This window comes from Callorhinus ursinus, unplaced genomic scaffold, assembly GCF_003265705.2.
Source record: "Callorhinus ursinus isolate GAN/ISIS: 27379988/994484 unplaced genomic scaffold, GSC_fseal_2.0 scaffold93, whole genome shotgun sequence".
NCBI classification, from domain to species: Eukaryota; Metazoa; Chordata; class Mammalia; order Carnivora; family Otariidae; genus Callorhinus; species Callorhinus ursinus.
The window spans coordinates 1,950,638-1,960,456 of NW_027397155.1; the positions used below are offsets into that span (position 1 = coordinate 1,950,638).

The following is a 9,819-nucleotide window of genomic DNA, read 5'->3' on the forward strand; positions in this document are numbered from 1 at the left end:
CCAATAGGATAAATCACTTGCACAACATGAACATTGGAGATTTGAACCCATGTCTGTCTGACTTAGAGATGCCTTCTCTGTTTTCCACAGCCGGGAAGTATTGATTGAAAGGACAACTAATTCTCTGTACTTTTTCTATTTCCTAGCTCAACACCCACAGGAGACATTTGCTTTGGAAATTTTTCAGCAACTCTGTTTTGAGATTAATGGAGACTTGGAGTCTTCAACTCTTCTGTCATAACTCTCAGCAGAGAGCAATATGTTTGATGTAATGTGTTTGCACCCAATTTGAAATGGTTTTCTTTCTTCTAGATGTGTTGACCCAGATTCCAGCAAACAGTCTCTCTTGATTTCAAATCAGATATTATCTCTTCATAATGTATCACTTTTGGTACAGACATCTTGTTGTCTAGAGTATGAGAGACTCTTACAAAAAGTGTCTGGAGGAGGATCTCTGCATGGTCTCCTTCTAAATGTCTGGGTGGAAATGGAAGGTCAGAGAGCTTGTGACTCAGCAGTGGTCACACTGCTGGTGAGTGGCTGAACCAGGATTTTAATTGAGATCTGTCTGACTTTAATCTCTTATTCCCTTTTACCAATTCCTAATGAATAGGGTTCAATCTTACACTTTGCTATATTTTTCTAAGTATTTGGTACAGACTTGATTACATGACATCTATCTAAATAAGTAACATTTTGGGGGGGCACCTGGGTGGCTCACTTTGTTGGACATCTGACTTCAGGTCATGATCTCAGGGTCCTGGAATTGAGCCCTGCCTTAGGCTTGCCGCTCAGCACAGAGTCTGCTTGTCCCTCTCCCTCTGCCCATTCCCCGCTCTCTCTCTCTCTCAAATAAATAAATAAAATCTTTAAAAAAATAAAGTAAAATAGCTCCAGTCACTGAGCTGCAGCCAAGGACTCAGCAGCCTCCCCTTCGAGCCCCTTTGCTTCCCAACAATCCACCCCCCCCACTTCCTGCCTTCTCCCACCTCTGCCTTCTGTAGGCCATTTCCATGGAGGAAAAGGAATTCTATCCTATCCTATGTCCATTATCCAGAATCTCCACTCTTTTGACCCCTTTGCTGATGCAAGTAAGGATGATGATCTGCTTCCTCCTGGCACTGAGGATTATATCCATATAAGAATTCAACAGAGAAATGGCAGGAAGACACTTACTACTGTCCAAGGGGTTGCTTGGTTATGATAAAAAGAAAATGGTGAAGGTGTTTAAGAAAAAATTTTCTTGCAATGATACTGTAATTGAGCATCCAGAATATGGAGAAGTAATTCAGCTACAGGGTGACCAGCACAAGAACATATGCCAGTTCCTCATATGCCAGTTCCACTGGACTGGCTAAGGACAACCAGCTGAAGGTTCATGGGTTTTAAGTGCTTTTGGCTCACTGAAGCTTAACTGAGGGTTTCCTTGCAATGAGTAGAATTTCCCTTCTGTCCCTTGTCACAAGTTTAAAAACCTCACAGCTTGTATAATGTAACCATTTGGGGTCTGCTTTTAACTTGGACTAGTGTAACTCCTTCATGCAACAAACTGAAAAGAACCATAAAAAATTAAAAATAAAAATAAAAACAAAATTTTTAAAAGGTATCTGAATTATTAACTGACTTTCAAAATAATAAGCAGGCTTAAATCATTTAGAAGGAATGGGGGAAGAAAATAACAAGTACAAAGACACAAATAGGTATGAGGGAATAGTGTACAAGAAATGTTCCTTTTGAAGACTTCATTTGTACCTTAATTTATAGCATTCATCATAATCTGCTCTACATTTATAATAAGTACGTCTTCTCAACTAGGTTGTCAGCATGCTCCATGTTTCATTTCTCCATAGCCCAAGTGGCCAACACAAAGTAGGCTTTCTCACTGTGCTCGCTGCATGTGTTAGAATTATAAATGTATGCCAAAGCAGGGCAGTGAACACTATCCTCTCCTAAAGCTGGGTGGTATGGCGGGAGTATGAACTTTGGAGTTCAGGAGATTCTCCATTATCTAGCTGTGTGCCTTAATTGCTCATCTGTGAAATGGAGCTAATAATACTTTGCTTGCTGAGAGGTTGAGAGAACTAAATGAAAAATTTAGCTAGGTTGCCCATCATAAATTGAATGAAACAAATTTCAGGGGTCCATGCCATGCCCTCTTTTCTTGCCCCTCAATACAAAGGCTTAAGGAGCCTGGCTTTCCCTAAGCCAAATTGTCCTCTCTCAGCACCCCATGCAGGGACTGCAAGCCTATTCCCTATAATTATTTTTCATCTCCCAATTGTGTACCACATTTGACTCCAAGAATAGAGCTATTTTAAAGTATTTATCCCCTACCCCTGCCCCATCATCTGTGCTGTTTGACTTTCATCTAATATGGACAGGGATGTTTCATGCCTTCAACTTAGCTACTACTCTCTTAAGTAAAACAAGCTTTTTTTCCAGGTCCCCCACTAGAGCAATTCACCCCCAACTCATACCTGGGGGTTCTTTTATTGTTCTCTTTAAATAAACTCATTCTGTTCTCCAAGCAGCTTCTTCTTCTCCTTCTCCTCCTTCTCCTTCTCCTTCTCCTCCTCCTCCTCCTCTTCCTCCTCCCCTCCCCCTCTCCCTCCTCCTCCTCCTCCTTCTCCTTTTTTCTCCTTCTCCTTCTCCTTCTTCTTCTTCCTTCTTCTTCCTTCTTCTCCTTCTTCTCCTTCTTCTTCTTCTTTCTTCTTCTTCTTTCTTCTTCTCCTCCTTCTTAGTTAGTCACCGTACAGTACATCATTAGTTTTTGATGTAGTGTTCCATGATTCATTGTTTGCATATAACACCCAGTGCTCCATGCAGTATATGCCCTCCTTAATACCCATCATGAAGCAGCCTTTTCTTTTGAACTCTGTCAACCCCACAAAATGGGGCCAGAGGGTGCTGGCAAAACAGCACATTTCTTTTGCAGAAATTGAAATGACTTAATACATTGATAACCGGTGGCTGCTCCAGGAGGCTCATTTATAATCAGAGCTACATAATCTTTCTTCTTTGCAAAAAAAAGAAAACTCAATATATTTATGGTTCTAGCTCTTTCATAATACTAAACATTTTATCTATATTACCTTCTCAAATGCTATGATGAGTAACAAATACATATTACAAATGTAATATATGCATGTATGTATGTACACATACATATGTATATATATGTGTGTATATATATTATATATATTCACCTACGAAAAAATAAAAATTTCATATATAAGTCATCCTGCATGTTTCACACACAACAGTAGACATACTTGATGTTATTTTAACATTGTTTCCACAAATTTGAATATGAAGTGAATATGATTAATGCCAGGCAAGACAATAAAGTACCAAGGGCATTTCTTTAACCAACACAACAGAATTTATATGTTCACATGATTGTGGTACATCTATCTTAAAGTGATCCTTTTAAGAGGCAGCACATTTGATGCAGTATTTTCATCCTTCATCAGTAATATGTTGGATCAATTTTTAAGGAATCTATCACATTTAAGATAATACATTATTAAGGTAATTATTATCATTATCATTAAAATAGCTGGCACAGTAAATACATGTTGGTTTTGGCTGTCTATCAAAACTCCTTTACTCTGGGAATAGCATGTCCTTTTTCTGCAAAACTTTTTCTTCTTCCCTCGCACCTTACCCCTCCACCACTTACTGGCCCTCTTGTTAGTAGTGAGGTTATCTTGTTATCAACACTGTGCCTCCCAAACACAGTTGACTGGTCCAGCAGAGGGCTCCTGACCTTATCTAGGCCAATCAAACCCCTTCCTAGCATATTTTTTAACAAGAACTGGTAAAAGGACCAAGTCACCTTTAGTAACTAAAACTAACTCTAAGAATGATAAGATTTGATAGCTGGTACTGTGATATTTCCTGACTTATGAAAGAATTGGTCTTCAGTAAGAGAAAAACAGAGTGAAGCACTGAGGAAAGATGAAAAGTGCACTAGCACCTAAGAGCTAGCTACATCTCTGCCACTAATACCACCATCAAGATCACAGAAACAACAGGTTATATATGGAGCATCCATGGAGCAGTATATTAAATGTTTTATGCTCATTATCTCATAATGCAAGTTTATAAATCTTGTACCATGGTTTTTAACTTCAATAAGCTTATAGTCTGCCATGATTATTGAATATGCAAACATAATTTCAATAAGATCAACAGGGTCTATTAGAGTTATGTAATACTGAGCAAAAGTGAGAAATATTGGGCCAACTTAGTGGAGACAATGATCAGGACCTTCTTGTAGAAAATGTCATCCAAATACAAAACCCAGTTCAGTTCACTCACCATTGCAAGAACAATCCAATCACATAAGCTCATTGATTAATTAGCAAGTGGGTTAAGGAGCAACCATGTTGAGTGATATTCATTCTTCCTCTATGCCCATGATAAATATGGCATAAAAATAATTGGAATCAAGGTCGGGGATTATAAATCTATATATTTTCCTTGATACCAAAGCACCAGACTCTGAATCTCCTCCTTTTGTCTGCATTCTTAGGGATGTTTGTTAGATGTCTGGTGCCTTGGCAAAGATGAAAAGTAAGAAGAGAATTGAATAAGGTGAAATGTAGATGTTCTAAGGCTACCCCAAGCCAAGAACTTCCCTTACTAATACTCCTAGCAGTCCTGTGTAATGATTTTTTTTAAGGAAGTAAAAATTTAGTGTTTTTACCCCTTCATGTTAGATATACAGTAAATTAACACAGTCTAGATGAGAGAGAGAGCAGGGTAGGGCTGGTTTCATAACCATGTGGTTTCTGCAAATGGGCAGAAAGGGCCTCTCTCTTGGTTTAATATTCTGTTGTTGTTGTCTTGGCATTATTACTAATTTTTTAACAAGAGGCTCCATGTTTTCATTTTGCACTGGACTAGTCCTAGAATGCATATACTAATACAATACCTGGCACACAATAACTATTTAATAAATGAATAAATTCATGAATGAATAAAACTTTTTCCTGAAAAATAAGTTGGAAGTTTCCCAGTAAGAAAAGAACATGGCCAGTAGAAAAAAAAATTTTTTTTGTGCAAGGCACGGAGGAGAAAAGGACGTGTATGATTCACGAAGTGGCAAGAGGTTTGGTTCATGGCTGGATTCCAGCCTGTTGGGGGTCTGTTAGGGAGAAATGAAGTTGGAAAAAAATAGATGATGAAAATTTTGAAACCTTTGGATACCATTCTAAAGAGTTTAGACATTATTCTATGGCTTACATAATTTGTGTAGGTTCATTAAATAGGTAAATGACAAGGATCAGACATGAATTTTAGAAAGTTTCTCTGGATGGTAACAGATAGACTAATGGCTAGATAGGTTTCATGGACACTTAAGCAGTAGAGGGATGTGCAGGATTTAAAAATAATTTTCCGTCTACCCTTCTTAGTTCTTGACTGATAACCCCTGTAATAGAAGACAGACCAACAAGAGAAAAACAAACAGAAGTTTATTGATGTGCAGCTCATGTATACATGGAAGATATCCAGGGAAAAATGAGTAACTCTCTGGGCGGTTTAAAACTCTGGCTTAAATATAATCTTTAGCTAAAGACAAAAGAAAGGTGTGTGGGTGGGTGGGGGAGGTCATTTGTGGGGAGTTTACCATGAAAGGCACACTAAACAATGGTAAGCTTTGTTATACAGGTTTAAGTTGGTACCTTTTCCATTGATAAGATTCTTTTGTGATTTAGTTATCCTTCTCTTCCTGATAAAAAGAGACTCCCTCACATAAGGAAATTTCCTTTACAAATACAAAAGTGACTTCTACTGTTTTCAGAGCTTTTCCTGTGTCTGCTGTTTCTCAAAATAATCAACTCAAAGTAATCTTTATGCCAAAAAAGCTTATTTTGGGGTGACATATTCTGCTACTCTTCACCTCTCAATCATGTTTTTCAGTTTTCACCACTGGTTTACCTGTATTTCCTTTCTGGGTAGTTGATTTTTTAAATGACATATTAAAGAATATATACTTACTAAATTTTATTTTTTCAACTTTTTGTTGCTAAAATATAAAAATAAAATTAGTTTTTTTAAAATTATTGACTTGTCTCTGTAATGAACTATACTTACATTGTTATACATGATGATTCAACTGTTTTTAAAGTTGAAATTAGCACATTATTATTTTGTATCTGTTCACAAACATTGTATTTATTCTATATAGTGGTTTATTTGGAGAATTCTCTGTTATACAGTCAGTGCCCCCAAAAGACTCAGCTACACACATTCCTAGTAGATGTCTCCACTTAAAGGTTTAATAATCATCTTAAACTTAACATAACCAAACATGAGCACCATATTTTCACTCCCAAATCTGCTCTACCCACAGCCATCCCCATTTCAATTGATAGCAGTTCCATCACTTCCAATGGCTTCAGCTAAAACTCTTGGAGACATTCTTGACTCCTCACTGTGTTTACATTCCACAGCCAATCACAGATCCTGGTGGTTCTACCTGCTAAAATATATTCAGACTGTAATTCAACTTTTAGAAACTGACCTAAAAACAAAGGTTAAAATATTTAATGTCATTACTGAAGTAAATATAAGTACTCTCAGCTTTGATAGGAAAAGTAAAGCTTTGGGTGACAAAACTTGAGAGAAAGGTAAAGGCAGTGTTATCTTAGTCTTTCCAAGATGGGATTTAGGAGGTGTTATCTGTAATAGGTAAAAGAGTGAATAGGTATTTGTGTATTTTTTAAGTTATTTAGGTTGAACCGTGAAATTGTCATTTTTGTGGGTCAATGTGATTGAATATGGGTGGATTCATATGGTTTAATGAAATATAATTTTCTATCAACCTAGAGAAAATGAAATAGTAAGTGTAGCATTCTTATATATGGAAGTAATCAACAGAATAAATAAAACAAATATTAATAATTGCATGTAGACAGCAAGATACCTTATAGTTAAAGCTTTCAATTTTTTTGAAAATTAAAAAATATCCATCTGGGCTTATTATATGTAAGGATTTGGAGATTCTTCTGTGTACAGATATTTAAGCAATCCCTTGGTGTAAGTTTCATTCCTCACTCTTGTCCTGTTTTGTATCTACCATCTCTGCACCCAGAGATACTCAGGGTTTTGGGTGGATACCTACAGCCCTTCAGCTTGTCTCCACAACTTTACTTTGCTCTGTCCCCATTCAGCATTCAATGCTCTCCTTTCTGCCTTCCTTCATTCTTAAATTTGTTGATATCCTTCATCTATTGATGCCTCCATTATCTTTACTATCACTTCAATTTAATTTCAAGTAATAAATTTTTATCTTGGTCTGCCATATCTTCCAGTACAAGAGGAAGGCAAAGTATGAGCTCCCACATTTCTCCTTATGCAATTCTAGATATGGGTTGTATGCAGGAATGAGATGGAACCCATAACAAAGTGAAAGTGTCACTTTAAAATAAAATATATTTAATCTTAGGCAATATACTTAATCTTTCCAGCCTGACTTCCTTATATACAAGTAGCCTGAGTTACATGATCTTTGAAACCTTTTCTAGTCTTAAGATTCCATGATTTTATAGGTTTTTATGTTATGTAAAGTTATGTAAGAATATATGAAAATGATTCTCTCTATAATTCCACTATACTGTGAGCTCCTAGAAGTCAGGTACTTTTTCTTCTTCACTTTTCTGTATCTAATACCTAGAGTAATATCCTGTACATACAAGGTCTTTAACAAATATTTTTAAATGAATAAAAAATATAATGTTCTATCACATGATTTATATAGGTTTTATATAGTTATTATAGCCAATAAATACTCATTATACCTTTAACACTATGAAGTTCTCTCTATTAGTTAGTAGGACTTTAGAGGAAAGGTGTGATATCTGCCCTTAAGTACAACATATCTGGAAGCAGAAATAATAAACAAATAACACACACACATACACACACATGAGTATAGAATATTGTCATGTATGAGGTTAATATGATGTAGGAGAAAGAGTATGAGCTTTGGAGTCAGAAAAATGTGGTTCAAATCTAGACCCTGCTGTTTAGCTACTCTGTCAACTTGGAAGGCTTACTTGGCTTTTCTGTATGTTTCTTTTACAAAATTAGAGATCATACTTTGTTTCAGAAACGTTATGAGGATTATATTATATAATATATGCAAACAACTTCACACATTGCAGGTGCTCAAAAATCCTATCATTATTAATATTATTACCAATGCACACACAGTTGGGAAAAAGTCTAGGTTGAATAAGTTAGGAATAGCTTTTCAGATGAGTTGATCTTGAGCTGATTCTTGAAAGATAAAAAGAATAAATGAGGCAGGAAAAAGCAGATAATTAATCCTGGGCAAAGGAAAGAGCACATGAGTTTTGGGAGGTCATGGGTATTCATGACAAGTAGTTCTGTTTGGCTCCAGCAAAGTATAAAGCTACCTGCAGGAGGCATTCAGAGAGCAGATGGAGGAGAGAGTGAACTCAGGGACTCCTCTGCCTGTGCCTTCTTTCTTCCTTCTGTACTTACTGGGCAGAGGGCGGCACTTGAGTGATTTCTTGACCTAATAACCAAGAGTTCTTTCATCTGGAGGAAAACATAAGGTCATATTCTTTTTACACACATATTTTCAAACTTTGAAAACTATTGTTGGTAAGAGGAAAAGAAAGCTATTAGTGAGTGCTGTGTTCTGTATGGTTTTCCCTTTAGAGCTACATGGGAGCTAATTAGGGAGAAACCTTTCCTTAAACTAGTGTTATCTACTTTGAGCACTGCAACCCTGTACTTGCAGACAGCACTAATTGCCAGTGGTATCTTCTTGGAACTAGCCCGTGCCTTTATTGTCTCTTTGTTCTATCAGTTGAGTGGTGCCGTACTTAATTCCACCTTTCAGGCAACTAGTACATCAGATTAAGTATTTGAGAAGTTCGTTCTAATATATTAAATTTAGGACAAAATAATCCTCTTTCCTCCTCCTTCCCTTATAGCAATGCTAGGCCTGATTCCTTACATGATGCCAGGTGTGAGGAAGGAGCAGGTAGGGAAGTCTCTTCTCTAAACACCTTGCTCTTGAAGGTTTACCAGAAGGCAGCTGATGAAGAAAGAAGGGTGTAAGTTAGTGTATCAATGATGCTTTTACATACACAATCAATTCATTCCTCCTAACTTCCCTTCAAGGTGTCCATTCTAATACTCACTCAACAGAGAGAGAGAACTGAGGGTCAGAGAGACTAAACAGTATGTGCACAGTCACAAAGATGGTGGTAGGACAGGTATTCAGACAGAGGTTTGTCTAACTCCAAAGCTGAAGTTCTTTTCATTATCACAGTACTCTTTCCTTTCCCTGGCTGTTCACAACTTACTGTATTTCATCAATTATGAGACACTTTTTTTTTTTACATTATGAACCTATTGGAAAAGGACATACATAGTGTGCTACAATTACTGTTAGCAAAGGAGAGTTTTAACTATATGTAATTGCCTGTGTGTGCACAAACTTGGGTTTTGTTCTTAAAGCATGATTTGATAATTTCGGTCTCTTGATGTTTTTACCACAAGTCACTTAAGGAACATTTAATGAAAGGATGAGTCTTAGTTGTTTTCTGAAAACCTTCCCTGATACAAGGTAAAATCAAGAAATCACTACCAGTATAACATATATAATGAGAGTCTGGGGCTTGGAAGAAAATCTCAAAGAAAATATTAGAGCACTTTTCAGAAAAGCTGCATCACCAATGCCCTTGACGGCACAAGAATATTGTACAGAAAAGCAGTAATTAAAAGATTCTTAGACCAAAGTTATTCAGAATAGTCAAACTGGTTTTGCTCATA

General features: G+C 36.7%; 1 pseudogene; it reads left to right on the forward strand.

Annotated features, from left to right (window-relative positions):
- Positions 1–1,042: 1,042 nt before the first annotated feature.
- On the forward strand, positions 1,043–1,554 carry LOC112840409 (eukaryotic translation initiation factor 1 pseudogene; annotated as a pseudogene).
- Positions 1,555–9,819: the final 8,265 nt, after the last annotated feature.